Source organism: Kryptolebias marmoratus, linkage group LG11 (genome assembly GCF_001649575.2).
Source record: "Kryptolebias marmoratus isolate JLee-2015 linkage group LG11, ASM164957v2, whole genome shotgun sequence".
Taxonomy (NCBI): Eukaryota; Metazoa; Chordata; class Actinopteri; order Cyprinodontiformes; family Rivulidae; genus Kryptolebias; species Kryptolebias marmoratus.
The window spans coordinates 14,475,858-14,491,215 of NC_051440.1; the positions used below are offsets into that span (position 1 = coordinate 14,475,858).

The 15,358-nt window shown below is 38.3% G+C and overlaps 1 protein-coding gene across 6 annotated transcripts in view; it reads left to right on the forward strand.

Annotated features, from left to right (window-relative positions):
• The first annotated feature begins 217 nt into the window (after nucleotides 1–217).
• Nucleotides 218–15,358, forward strand: part of tln2b (talin 2b) — a 102,520-nt gene continuing 87,379 nt past the window's right edge. For 2 of the 6 annotated variants that reach the window (XM_017406001.3, XM_017406003.3), the window contains exon 1: nucleotides 219–765. The gene's annotated coding sequence lies outside the window, so the exon portion shown is untranslated. Of the gene's footprint in view, nucleotides 766–15,358 lie in introns of all 6 variants that reach the window. The other 4 variants (XM_017406004.3, XM_017406000.3, XM_017405999.3 and 1 more) reach the window with 4 other exon arrangements.

Here is a 15,358-nt window from a genome sequence, read left to right on the forward strand (position 1 = left end):
ACACGCTTTTTTTTACAAGGCGCACTCCGCTGCACAAATTCAAAGCATTTTTTTTTTTAATAAAAAGAGAAGTCAGTCATTTCAGTCCTGTGAGGTCAGTCCCATCCTCCAGGTTCTGAATCAGAGCCGGAATCTTTGCTGAGCTTTTTAAATGTATAAATAGGAGGCTCTCTGGGTGGGAGTGACGCCGTTTCCTCTTTGCGTCGCGCAGAAATGTGGTCGTTTTCCCTTTTCCTTTCCTTTTTTTTTTTTCTAACATCCCCCCCATCTCTCTCCACACTGTACGATCAACGAGGAGGGGCTTGATGCCGTGAAGGAGGCAGGCAGGGAAGCTGTGCTGACCCGCTTGTGGCGTGTGTGTGTATGTGTGTGTGTGTGTCGCCTCGCCTACATCAATCCAGGTCCGCTCGCATGCGTTTAGGAGCGCGAGCTGCCAGGTAGGGTTTGAACGCAAACCTCGCTCTTTTTTTTTCCTGCTTTCTGGCGTGTATCCTTCACAGCCCTCAGATGCGAAAGGTCCGTGTCGGAGGGAGGCGGACCCGCTCGGCAGAAAGCGCTGACAACATTTCACATTACACGAGGAGCCTGCACGCGACCTTTAACACGGCATTCCTGTCAGCTTTTCCCAACTCCATCACCTTGCTGCTCCGCTTTGGATCTGATAGCAGTCGGTTTCCGTCATCTTGCGCCTCGTTCACAAGCTTGGCCGACACAACATCCAAAAAGAAATGTGTCTGACTGCTTTTTGACATTGACAGATAAGAGGTAACCAGATCTGTTTGTTTCCTGTTGTTGCTGTCATGATGTTAAATATGTTTTATTATTATGATGATGATTTGGGCTTTCAGTTGGGATGTAGAGGGATCTAAGTCTGCTCGGCTCCAGCATCCTTCTGCACAGAAATGTGCTGTAACAGTAACTTGGACTTGACCTGAATGTTATCTGGATCAGCTCAGCATCAAAGCTGACATTGACGGTGTGGGATTAGAGAGCATGCAAGGATGGAACCCTGTTGGCTCATGAAAAATATACACCATGTAGTCTGTATATAGGGCGGTGGATGTTGAGATTTTTTGGAGCTTTGTTGTGGCTTTCTCTGGTGATGAAATCATGATTATTGTTTTTTTACTGTGTTCCAGAATTCCCTGATGATTTTTTTTTTTTTTTNGGGGGGTCGGACATCTGGCTGTTTGCAGAGGTCGGAGTGCACATTCCCCTCATTATCTCTGAGATGCCTGCAGGAAGGCTGAGTGTCCCCTGATTGAGAGCCAGTTCTCTCTTTACACAGAAGTGGTGCGAAGGGGGTATTTTGGAGCTGTGATTTAGGGTTGCTTCACACAGACACGGGAGAGTAAATGTTACATCTCAGTAACTCCAGGGGTGAAGACAACCCGGCACATTGTTCCACGAACTTCATTCAAGCGAGTGAAATAAATTTATTGGCTCCACTAAAACATCCCTCGCTTCGGTGCACATCAGCCTTTTTTGCATCCACAGAAGCGTTGGGTTGCTTTAAGAAACGAAGAAATTCCAACTGTTTTCACTGAAAACTAGCCTAGCATTTGGCATCTTTGTATTTTGGGATCAGTTCCTGCCTTTCAGAGTGAAAAAATGACTTGTTTACATGAGTGATGTAACTAGAAAGGTCATGCTGCGTCAGCGTGGTTCTGGATGACTTTATACAGTACTAGCATGCTTGGGGCTTGACTTCAGCTGGGAGTACCCATCCTAAATTTAAAAAAACAATTACACCCTGAGCGTAGGCTAGAAGCATCGATATACTTTCCATTAGGAAATATGAGTTCCTGTATTTCATCTTTGAAGCACCATTAACAAAACACTCTTGCAAAATAACACATGTTGTCTCAGATCAAATTTGGTCAGAAGTAAGGTTGGAGATGTCAGACTGCTAATCTTTCATTGTTGAAGTTAGGTTCAGTATTGGTAAGTAGTGGTCAGTTGACTAAAAACATGCAGTTTATCAGAAATTTAGACTTATTCTTCTAAGCCCTATAGGCTGTTTTAAAATTCCGCCTGAAAAAAGCATCCATATAGTTTTTCAGTACAATCTCCAAACAACATTGGGCTTTATGGATAGGCGATACAAGGTATTTCTATAGTTCTGATTATTGTTATTATCAGACAAGAGTAGCATAAATAATACTGGTGGTTTTGAACTCATTTCAGAGATTCTGATCTACCATTTTACTAAATTTGTTACAAGAGAAGAAACCCAGTCTTAGAAACTCTGACAATCTCTTAGAAATGCTGACATGTTTGGTAACTTTGGGTTGTAACAAATACAGCCAAACTCACTGATGGGGAATTCCTGTATATCTAGAATATTTATTATCCAGATACCACCAGATTTTTAAAAGAGGAAAACATGCATGTGTGTGTTTGGGGTGTTTTGTAGCAAACTAGCTAATGTGCCAAAAGTGAATGTTTCTCAGGTTACAAAAGCTGGAAAAGCTTTATGAGCTGTAAATTTTGATATGTTTCATAAGTGAGTTGGATGGCGTCCTGGGTTATAATTAGACACAGCACTTTTTCTCAACGTCATTTCATGCATGATGCTTCGATGGATGTAATGTTTCTATGAGCAAATAACATTTAGGATTTTAAAAGAAACATATCATGCCTCCTTTTCTCAAGCTGACACAGGTTCCTGGGGTCATAATGAATTGACATTTGGTCAAAGTACATCAGCACTACAGTAGCAAAGCCCTCTGCTTGTATAAATGTTCTTTTTGCATCTGATTTTTAGGGGTTGTGAGACACTGATCTGTTTGTCCCAGATTTTTTGCTGCATGTGTAATTTTGGAGATGGTTGTATAGACACAGACTAGCACATTTTATTTTCAAACACTTACAGTTTCCTTGTCTGCAGTTTGATCATAGATAATTGGTACATATCCATCTTACATGCACAATTTTGTTGGAAGTCAGCACAAGTTTGGAAATCTGATTCAAAAAATGAAGTAACATTGAAGGCCCAGCATTCCTTAAAGGCATGCATATCACCCACTGCCTTTCATGCTAGACTTTCAGTCTAAGATCCTCTTAATCTTGAAAATAATGTTAAGTCCATGTTATATTGCAAGATGCTACATTAAAACTATGTATTGTGATATATTGTAATGACTCTCAGCTTCTACCACATCATATTGTAGCCCATTGTCTGTAAAATTGGCTGAGTTATAGCCCTTTTTGTGTTGGCTAAGGTGTATTAGCTGTTGTGATCGTCTGGATCAGTTGCAGATGTACAGCCAATAAAAAACATTATCGCCCACCTTCCCCTTTTGGCGGCGGGTAAAATAAAGGCCAGCCTGAGCCACGGAGTAGCTCTCACATCACATATGAGCTCCATAAACCTTGGACTTTACTGTCACTTTAATTCTTGAATTTTTTACAGGATAATGTTAAGGATTGTTACCTTTACAGGTACATTTCATACAGAAAGAACCATTAATTTTCACCTTATTGTCTTCCGTTCATGACAAACAGAAAATCAGAAATTTAAGCATTTTGTTTGGGGAACACATAAGGAACAATAATATTTTTTATTGTAATATAAAGAAAGCTATACAAGTATCAGTAGTTTAATAGAGTACTGATAGAACATTGTATTTTAATTTCCTTTCTGAAGTTAAGTTAAACGTATAGTGTCTGATGAAAATTTGCATTTGAAAGCAAAGCACAAAACAATGATAAATAGCTTTTTGCGTTTTTGCTTCCTCTGTCTGACTAATGATGAGCGCTGCACGTTTTAAATTTGAAGCCGCAAACTCTGCAGATCTGGTCACCGAATGAGACAGACAACGTGACAGGGTTGGGTTTTTTATTTTTTATAGTTATTGTTTGTGACTTCAGCCCACTATACTGTATGCTCTCAAGCACAAAGAAATGTTAAATATCCTATGTGTCCCATTTAATATTGAAATTTCAAGGAAAACTGAATACTCCACAACTTGAGGGACTAATGCTACACCTGATGTGTTACAGGCCCTTGATTGTCTGTGATTATTACAGATGATGAGTTATTTAAAGTTTTCCATCACACTGTACAGGGATATAATTAGACTACAGACGCACCAATGTCACAAGCTCACAATCATTGTGAAACTGCTCAAGGCAACTGACTCTACCATCAGACCAAACACTAGATGCTATTCACAGGATGAAGGGTATTCAATGTTTGTCAGTTTATAGGTCACAAAGAATCAGAAAATTTCACAACTTAAACAAAAACAGTTATGTACATTTCTTCTAGACCCCATGCTTCCCTTAGTCTAAGTCTTATGGAGTATGAAAAACTGAAATTATATTTAGAAGTGGCAATTAAAACCTAGCACATTAAAACGTCATGCAGTTTCGTGTTGTAAGCCAAAAAGTGTTCATCCACTGTATCTCAGCCCTGTTCATTAGAAAATGATTTTCCTCTCAGCTGCTGCAGTTGCTCCGTCATCAGGAATACGTTCCTGGTTGGAAATCCCCAGGAAATGTTCAGTTCAGTCAGAGGGTGGGAAGAAAGGGCTCCGAGAGTCACTGGAGAGTGTGATTGTTGAACCATATTTAATGCATGAGCGTGTAGGAGGTGGAAACTCAAACACACCCCATGCTGTCGCTGTGACCCTGCCTTTTTACAAGGGAAATGGATCTGTGTTTTTCTCTCACCGCTGTCTCTGTGATCACAGCCTCTTTAGAGCTTGGCTTCCTTCCAGATCTAGTCCTATAGAGCAAATGCTAGATGTTTAAGCTGACTTCAACCTTTGTAAGTGCCTTCATTTGAAATTGTGCAATCTTGATTTCTCCCAACAGAGGATGGCAGTCAATTAAGAGCAGTTTTTTAATCGACAAACACTCGTTTATACTCCTTATGTGCTTCAGTATTTTGAGAAATTGTTGAGATCACTTCTTCAAAATTATAATCAAATTAAATCTGCTGCTTCTACTATTATTATCTCTCAGCTGTTAATTATTTAATGCGTGGCACTTTTAGGTAATATTGTTCCAAATTATTTTTTGAACTCACTAAATTGTTAATTGATTTGACAGCTTTTGCTTTATTACCTGATGTCTGAAAGGCAGACAGCAGTGAATCAGTATGTTTTTTTTAATAAATCTAATCATTTATTTAGACATTGCGAGCAGGATATACTGGACATCTTGCTTTTGAAACCACAACCACCAAAGTAAAGAGTGGCGTTCCTCTCAGCACGACACTCACTTGGCTGAGCAGTGATGGCTGTTACAGTGCATACCAAGCGTTGAATGTACATGCGGTTTAACTTGGCGTGACTCTGTCAGTGATGCGTAAGCAGATACCAGAAGTGGGTCAGGAAACGCTGGCGTGGCGTGGTTCAGGTCAGTGGCAGGGGAACAGCCTGTGGCACTTCTCGTGATTTGGTCAAATGGAACACCAGTTTGGAGCTGCAGACGACAGGTTTGACTCCACCATTTACGTAGAACATGGATAAATACTAGACTTTTGGCAGTAAGTAAAAAGTTTATAATCTGACGGTTCAGTGAGCACTAGGTGCCTTCTTACATTTTTGTTGATTGGCTGTTTTTATTGAGGAATATGTACAGTACAAATGTAAATCCTATTTTATCCTGTTTAATGCCTTTAGGTGCATGAGAGTTTTCAGGTTAGGCTATGTAGTGAGCTTTTAATAGGGTGCATGTGCCCAAAATATTGCTTTTCTGCAAATTAGATAATGAATATGTAATTGGAAGAACTGTTTTTGGTAAAAATGTAACATCTTTGTTTTGCTTTTCAAGGAAAATGTTTGAATATCCATGAAACCAATTTCCTGCTTGAAACAAACTGATTAGCAGGAGTAAACATCATGTGAAAATCTTGCCAAAGAACATGTGATATATTCAGCCTGGTTAGCAAACCAGTGAGGATATGAACTAATACTCTTTTGTCTCTGAGTGAACATTAAAAAAAATTGCAATGCAAAACAATTGCACTTGGGCACAAAAGGAACTGCAGCCTTATTGTGTGTAGTCAATATTTTCCCTCTTATCTTAAACGACTGCTTCAGAGATGTTCCTGCTGGTCTCTTTGTTAAGTAATAATGGTTGCATGTACCCAGTGAATAGTCGTTTTAGTTCATCTGTTGTAAGTACACTGTCAGCGCTCTGAGCGTCGCCTGCCAGAAACAGTTTTGAAGTTACACTCTAAAGGACATAACAGTCTTTTGAAAGACTGTGTTATTATAAAAATGACAGTTGTAATTACTCCTGTGAATACAATCCAAAGTATGAGTTGAAAGCTTTTATAAACCATGTAGGTATTTTTATTTTTTAATGTTCTGCTTCTGGGAATGTTTTCAATCTTCAGTAAACAAAAGCATGTTGGTGTGGTGTGCTCTCCAAGCCTCTGCTGGTTCTGCCCACCTCTCGAGCATGCTGAGTGTGTATTTTCCTGGCGAGGGGTCTTCAAGAAACACCTCAGGAGGCTGAGGTCAGAGACAGTGGGGCAGGGATCATAGCTGTTTGGCTTCACCAATCTGAGGCCCTGTCCACACAAGACTGATGCTTTGTGAATATGTAAATGTTTTTGTTTGTTTATTTTTTTCATTTTAGCCTTGTGTCCACATGTAAACTATGTTTTAGTAGCCCCCAAATCAGTCCTGTCCTGGTCCTTGGGGTCCACAATCCTACAAGTTTTAGATGTTTTCCTGTTTTGACACACTTGATTTGAATGAATAGAGGATTAACAAGCTTCTGCAGAACTTGGAGACTTGTTGAAAATTTAATTCAGCAATTAAATCAGGTGTGTGCAGAATAGTGGCCCTCAAGGCCCAGAACTAAAATGGGTTCCAGAGTGGATTGCCATCATTGCGTTCTTATGTGGGCAGCCAAAACACAACGTTTTGAAAATCATCAAGGGGAAAACAGTTATGACAGCCAAATGAATTCTTCAAAATTGCCAATTTTAATTGAACTTAAAAAATTGTTGAAATTGTTGCCCAGTCAGGAGCAAATTAAAGACAACCACAAGCTAGTATGCATTAAAGCAGTGGCGTCCAATCCTGGTCCTGAAGGCCCACCATCCTGCATGTTTTAGATGTTTCCCTGCTCATCAGGATGTCTTCAAGCTCTGCAGAAGCCTGTTAATCACTTGTTCATTCAAATCAGGTGTGTCAAAGCAGGGAAACACATAAAACATGCAGGATAGAAGCCCTCCAGAACCAGGATTGGACACCACTGCATTAAAGGTTTTAAAATTTTAAAGTTTTCCTAATGATTTGTTTTGAATATAATTTATCTGTGCAATTTAATCCATCTCCAGATACACCTCAATGGATTAAATACATCACATCTTAAGTCTAAGAATTAACACAAAGCTACAGTGCTTTTTCACATTCAAATAACTTCAAATTTACATTTTTATTTATGGTATTCAAATGGCAGACAATTGTCCTAAATATAAAAACTGAATCTCATCAGTGCCAGTGTTTCAGTGTTTGTATGTATTGTGTGTTGCAAACAATTGGCTTTTAAATACATGCATCAAATATAGTGGCTCTCAACAAACAGTGGTATAAAGCAGGGCTTATCTACACCTTTGTCAGTCAAAGTAAACTTACTTTTATTCACCTTTGACAAATAAGGCAAACAATAGATATGTAATAGGACCAAAACCTTATACTGTAAATACAGGAGCAACTGGTAATTTTAATTAGATGATTTAACATAAGTGCTACCACTCGAGGGTGTTTGAGTGTTTTGTTTTTTTTTTTGTTTTTTTTATCTAATGCCAACTAATGCGTCAGCATAGTAAAATAAAAAAGCCATCCAAAGAGGGGTGGTACTTGTGGAGAGTAGTGCAATCAAAAACTAACTTTGCCAAAATAGTAAAATATGTGTTCCTTTACTTTTCCATAGCCATCACCCCTCCTGTTGCAATCAGTATTGGGAAAATTGATAAAGTCCAGGACTCCCCAGGCCTACACCAACCATTGAAACTAGAAGTAAACAACATCCCAGTTTCTATTTTTTCTAAGGAAGGCAAAGACTCTCTGCCCCTCATTGGCTACTAGTAATTGCCTTTACTGGATGGCTTGGTGAGACTGAGGAACTAATATAATACTGACTCTTACTCTCTAAAGTCAACAAGCAATATACAAGTGATCATATTCAAACACTGCTGGCCCACACAGAGCATAGAAACGAAGTAGCCATTAAGGGCACCACGACACCACTATTCACTAATTTTATTCAACAAAATCATTTACTTGGACAATTGGTTAGAGTTATCTCTTATAGGCTCAGTTTGAGGGGGAGGGCACTGAACGTAAATGAAATAAAATCTGCATTTTTCAGGCACTTTAATGTACAAGGACCTGAAATCTTAATGGCATCCAGATTGTGCAAGCAAAATTCAAGGTGTGTGTGTGTGTGTGTGATGAAGGACCGGATAAAATCAATGAATAAGTTTATAATGTTGCTGCATGCATTTGTTTTTAATTTAAAGAAGAGATTTATTGCGGGGATGTTAGGTCTTCCGTATGTACCGCAGCTTTCAGGCCGCAGGGAAACACCCTCCCCCGTTTGGGAGGAAGAAGCAGTGAAATAACTGCTGTCCTCTGCTATGATCCTCAGCAGGCTGCCAGGATTGCTGACCAAGCAGAAGCCTCTCTGTTTCTCTTTTTGTTTCTAGGCTCAGGGTTTTGTTATGTTGTGGGGTCAGCGCTTCAGTTACTCTCGAAGATAGAACTGTGGACTTCTGTGTCACAATTTCATCAAAAAATGATTTAATATTAGCCCGGCGGATGTGCATTTAGCAGCTGGAAGCTGTAAAGTGGAAGTGATTGCGGTACTTAAGCCCTGAATATGCAACTCATCAGCAGTGCAGTGACCTTGTGTTAGGACAGAGAGATTCTCTGGTTACCTCCAGAGGAAGGAAGTATCTAAAATTACATTCACTGCTATGCTTTTAAAGATTAAGTTGACTCAGGAGTATATATATAAAGACTTTTGGGTGAAAAAGGAAAATTTAAATGAAAATGCTTGTACATGTAATATAAAGCCTACTTCTCACAAAAAATTAAAAAAAATGTAACATCTCCTCAACAAAAGTACAATTTTTAGAACCCTAGTCTGACTAATGGTTTGACTAATTGTTTAGTTAATATAATTTACACAAAAGATCCATCAAATTTAATTTCTTCTAGTATAATTGTTCCTTCACAGATGAGTGGAGTCATGTTGATGGATCTTCCATAATCCAGTGCTCGCCAAGGACAAAACCTTTGACATTTTCTGTAATTACTGGTGGTGGTTTAATTGAACAAGTCCTCAATGTCATTTGGAACTGCTCAACACTACAGAATCCATCATCTGTAATACATATTTTTCGCTGACTGATTACTCCTGTCAAAAACACCCAGTTAAAACCACTTTAGTTAGTTGTACAGCCTCATTTTCAAGTGGTGCTTCAGTACTTAGAAACTCGTTTTTTTATCAACTCTGTTTCCCTGTGCATTCATGTTGCTACATCTGTGCTAATCTAATCTAAATGTAAGTGAAACACAACATAACTCTAAATTGTCCCTAGGTATGAGTGAGTGGCTGTTTGTTTCGTTTGTGTCTATGTGGCCCTGTGATGGACTTGTGACCTGTCCGGGGTGTCCCCCGTGTCTCGCTCTGTGACTGCCAGAGATAGGAACCAACTCCCCTGTGACCCAGAAAGAAAAAGCAAGACACAAAACACAACACGAGCAACCAGACTGTAAGCGGTAAAGAAAAATAACAAGCTCTTCACATTTCTCTTTTGTGTTCGCGCACGTATGTGTGCATGTATGCTGACTTTTCTCATCTGTTCTGGTGACCAAAAACCTGATCCCATCAAAACATCTTGAAGACCGTCTTAATTCCTAAAACTCACCTGTAGGAGAGAAGAGTCTAAAAAAACATGCATGTTAGGGTGCCTTCAGGCCCAGGCCACCATTGAAAAGGAGATCTGTGAACTCAATGGGACTTGCCTGGTGCCTGGTAAAGGTTAATAAATAAATAATAAATGACATCTCAGTGGAGCTTTAGGGGGGATCAAAGGTGTCTTTTTAGGATCTGTGGCATGTGTTGATCAGCCATCTTGAATTGGACTGACTCCAAAAGTTAATCAGTTGTAGATGTACATCCAGGGATTACTTTCTGCCAGTTACATTAATGACCCTCAGCTGTAGCCATATTAATTATAGCTAAATATCAGTAAAATTGAATCATAAAATTTTTTGTGCTTTCTAAGGTCAGTTGGCTGTGGTGGCCATCTTGAATAGGATCTGCTCTGAAAGTTAATCAGTTACAGACGTACTTCCAATGAATATTTCCTAAAAGTCTTAATATTATCCTTCCACTGGTCCATGAAATATTTTGCTAACAGACACACAAAGTCTAAATTGGTAATGACATTATTGTAAAAAAAACTGATGTTGTGCAATCTGTTAACATTTAGAATATGTGTTGGGAATGATTCCCAGCTACTGTTACACCAAATTCTATGTCAATATCTTTAAAACTGACTGAGTTAAATCCAATTGTGTGGTCTTTTTAGATCATTTGGCTGTGGCGGCCATCATGAATTGGGTTGACTCCAAAGGTTAATCAGTTGTAGATTGTACATCCAATGATAATTTTTTCCAAGTTCCATTTAAATTCCTCTAGAGGTTCATGAGATGTTTTGATAACGACAGACACACAAAGACAAAAGGATTTTTGTCCACCTTTCTTCGGGGCAGTAGGTGATGATAGACGTGTTATAAAAAACTTTGTTAAAGCTCTTTTGAGAGAAATTATAAAATACAGCAAAGTAAACTGAAAGAAACAATGACCACTTCATGCATTTCTGACAAACATATTCAAATCAGTTAAAAATTACAAATTAGATTTTGTTCAATTCTTATTGTTTTTCTTTAATATTTTTTTTGTCTCAATTCTTTGTGCCCTTTCAACACAAAGTAATAAAAGGGACTAAGAAGTGAGAAAAGGAGCTGAGAAGAGAAAAAGCAATTATTAACTGAAAACATGAGAATAAATGTCAGAACCCATGCCCTGTTGACAACATTATACAATCCTCAGTGTTAAAGGAGCTAACAGAAATGTCTACTATAAACTCTCACATCAGAGCTGGGAGTTAAGGGCTGCAGATAACATGCAGTATGTTGTATTTAACATGAGTAAATGGTTTCCCTTGAAATGTTTGTGCTTGCATATGTTCATACATCTTTGCTCCTCACTGTTACTAATGTACACACACACACACACACACACACACACACACACACACACCATTGACAACCTGAAACTGTGTTGCACCCCCTCATGACCAGTATTGGTGACCATACAGTAAAATAATTATAGTCATTTGAATCCTGTCTAATATTTTCTCACTCCCAATTGTGGTGTTCAAAAAAATCAATCAAACACATGTATCTGAGGTATTTTTAACCTCTGCTGCTACACCTACACTTACCTGTGTTACATGCACTGTAATGATCATTTTCAGTAAATCTGGCACCTTTGGAGCTTTTCTTTTCCTGCTCTGCTATTTAAAAAATAGGTGCTACCATGGATTTATAAATTTAGCATCAAACAGTAAGCTACCTAAGTACTGGTTCTCATTAGTCTCACATGTGATTCTTTATTCTTTTTCATGTGGCCTTTATTTACAATAGATTTGATCATGTCAAACTGGCTGGGCTCCTATTTTTTTTTAAATTATGCTTCATTTAGCCTTTTTAAATTTAAAACACCAAACTATGAAGGTTAACACTTCTCACTTTCATTTAGATAGATAACTGTGTGTATAAGTTAGTCGCAGTTAATGCATTTTGTTATGTGTGACTTTGAAATGATTTGATCTAATTTTTTTTATTTATTTAGGTAGTGCCTTCATTATACAAGAGCCTGATGTTTCATGTTATAACCTTGTTTATTTGTTGTTCCTGCTGAATGAAAGATAAATCTAAATGATGACTTCCTCCAGAACATGCTGCACAAATCCAAACTCATAACTGATTTGATTTGAACCATCTGGGTTTATATTCATTTTCTGCAATATGTCAGCTGCCACTAAAACAAAGAACTCCCCATCTTCCTAAAACGCATCCCAATGACTGCTTGTGTCTCAGTATGTTTGCAAACTGCTATTATTTTCCTGGAGTTTATTCTGTTCATAATGTTGCTGAGTCCTTGATTAGGTTTAATGTGTCAAGAAGCTGGAATAAATCTGCATTTCTCAGAAACGCCTCTTTTTATTTACACTGGTCTCACCCAGGGAGGGAAAAAGGACTGCATGCTAAAAAAAAAATGTGCTGACACAATAAAAAAAAAAATAATATCACATGAAGAGGCCTTCTATTATGCACCAATATCATCCTTGTTCCCCGCTGAACAATGGCTCAGATTAATTGTTTCATGTGGTCCACAATACAACAGACTACTCAGTCAGCGTTGCTTGACTTCACAGCTCTAAATCATGTGGTCAAAATAATCAATAGAGATGGTCTTCTTTTTTTAGATTTTTTTTAAAGGAAGATCAGTTTGTCTGCCTAAGTTATCAACTGTAATTGTATAATTGGGGTCATTTGAGATAATCAAGATCTTTTCTTCTGGGTGATCTTCCCTGCCTGTATAAAAACAGCTGAATGAAACTTTCAGAAACCTCATATTTCCACATTGTTTTCCAGCACTGGATTTAGTTTTCTTGACAGGAGTTCATACCATTCTAATGACATGCAGTTTGCAGTTTTTGTTTGCGAAGCCATGAAGGAAGCAATACGTTGTTTTTAATTTGTTCTTATGTTCATTTCCAATAATGTGTTGCTATTCTTTTGAAGGCTTATCTAAATGATTAATTGTTTTTATTGGACTGTAAATGGAAAACTGTCATAAAGACAAATATTTGACAGCTAAAGTTTGTTTTGAAATTGCATAAGAGATGAGAAATTACCTTTAAAATCAGTGAAATAAAGACCTCGCTTTCCTTGGAGAAATGCATATCACCTGCCAGCTTTCAAAACTTTTAAATTAAGATCCTCTCATGTTGAGAAATGACAGAGGCATAGCCATTTTGGTCAAACCTTGAAAATAACATTATGTGCAGTCTCATTCAATATCTCGTCTCTTGCATAATCTGTTCATGCTCAGATTATACTATCATGCCAAATTTTATCTAAAATATTGAAAATTCATCGAGTTATAGCCATAACTCTGTCTCTGAGTGAACATTAAAAGCAAGAATTTGCTCTGGAAAAGATTTTTTATTGTGTTCACAAAAGTAAAACTAGTTTGTTGTATTTAATGTAAGCATAATATTTCAATTGCAATAAGTGTTTTCAATCTTAATTGAATAAAGCTGTAGCCTCTTGAGCAATGTAATAGCTTTGTTTTTTTTTGTTTTTTTTTAATCCTTGTGTTTGTTGCATACCAAAACAAAGTTATATTGCATGAGAGAAAATGCTTGCTTCCATTAGTTGTGAATACATATATATATTATTTATTTGTTCAAAGGGTGTGTCTGAAATTAAAGCCCACTCTTCTCAGAAAAGAACCTGAACATCTCTGTCATAGCAGCAGTTGAGTTCCTCTATTTAAAAAAGTGCCAAAATATCAGGTTTCTGTCCCTGTAGCTGGCACCGGTGATGTTTATGATGTTAATGGCTGGGGACACTGCTGACATAAATTTCAAAGAGTTTGAGGACACGACATAAAAGTCAAGCATCTGGAGCTTATGGCCGTATTAGTAACCACACATTGTTTACAACCTTTTGGCCATTTTATGTGTATTCTTTAAACACATCATAGAAAATGCAGCCATGCACGACAAATGTTTTACAGCACAAGAAAGACTACACCTCCCTTCAAGTCTTAGACTTTCATGTTGTTAATCTTTGAATGCCTGCATTGCTCAGCATTTCTGGCAAGCTGCATCACTGAATTAGCTTAATTAGATAATGCTAAACTCAGAAAGCTTTTGTTAAACTGGCTCACTTTCATCAAGAAAACATCAAACCGTTTACTTATACTGACAAATGCGAACAAATCACATTCAGTGTGCTCACTGTGCTGATTTGAAGATTTGTAAGGGAATATGTTATGCAAAAATCAGACAACAATCATGAGACACATGAGACAGTCTGTGAAGTGCATTTTTATGTGATCTAATTTTAGAAAAGGACTGCAGATAAAAATTTGTAAAATTTTAAATATTCCAGTGCTGACTTCTTGCCATTGTTCCCATCTGTTCTGTCCTCTACATGGCAGCTGTTTCTGTCTTTCTGTTGAGTCTTCAGTTTCCTCAAACACATGGATTGATGGAGCAGCAGCTAATGGAGGGTGGTTGCCCACCCGGAGTGGACATACGACACTTGAAAGGTTATACCCGTGAGATGACACACTCTCCCTTGCAGTCTGGCTTAGATGGTGTCATATAACACAGCCAGGAGTGTGGGCCAGCCGAGGGTCAGGGGTCATTCTAGTACTAATGAACACAACTGGCCATCCTCCCTTTGCCTTTGAAAACAGTAAAAGTTGGCTGATTTGCTGCTTGACTCCTCTGCTAATTTTTTTCATTTCTTTTGGTTGGGTTCTGGTGTGTCTCTGTCATTAACCATCCTTTCTGCTCTTTTTTTAAAACCTGAAATCAAATGCACTGCTGCCACATATGGGATTATTGATGCTGTTATTTAATGACTGTCAGGAATTCTGCCGTTTATCTGTGATCTATAGTCGATGCGAGTAGCTCATACTGGAATACATGCACTATATTTACAGTTTGATTTGATTTCTCTCTCCCAGGCAAAAGGCTGTCATAAATTACAGGAATCTCGTGGAGCGAGCCACTGTGAAGCTTTATAAATCCCCTGCTGGGAGGAGGCACAAAGAGTCAGTGGAAGAGGCTGTGCTCTGAAAAGGGCGATCTGTATGCAAGTTCAGTGGGAGACAGCATCCTCGACTCGTGGCACAAGCTCAGAGGAATTGCTCAAATGTGGCTGGCTTGCTATGTGAGGCGGCTTATTCTGCTCTCTGTTAGCCTCAGTCTCTTTGTAAAAGGTTTTCAAGGATTTTTAAAGTGGAAGGAGGAGGTTTGTTTATTCTCATTAGCTATGTTTATTATATATATATATATATATATATATATATATATATATATACTGGGTCCCTAGGCAAGACCCTTTGAGTTACTGCCTACCTCATACCATGACAGAGATAAATATGAATCACATGCCGGCTCAGACGTCGCCCGGCCAAACAAGGTCTGCGTCAGGTGCTGGGGAACCAGAGCACCCTGATGAAAAATGGGCTACTGGAACAAGACGGAGGAAATGGATGAGAGGTGAAA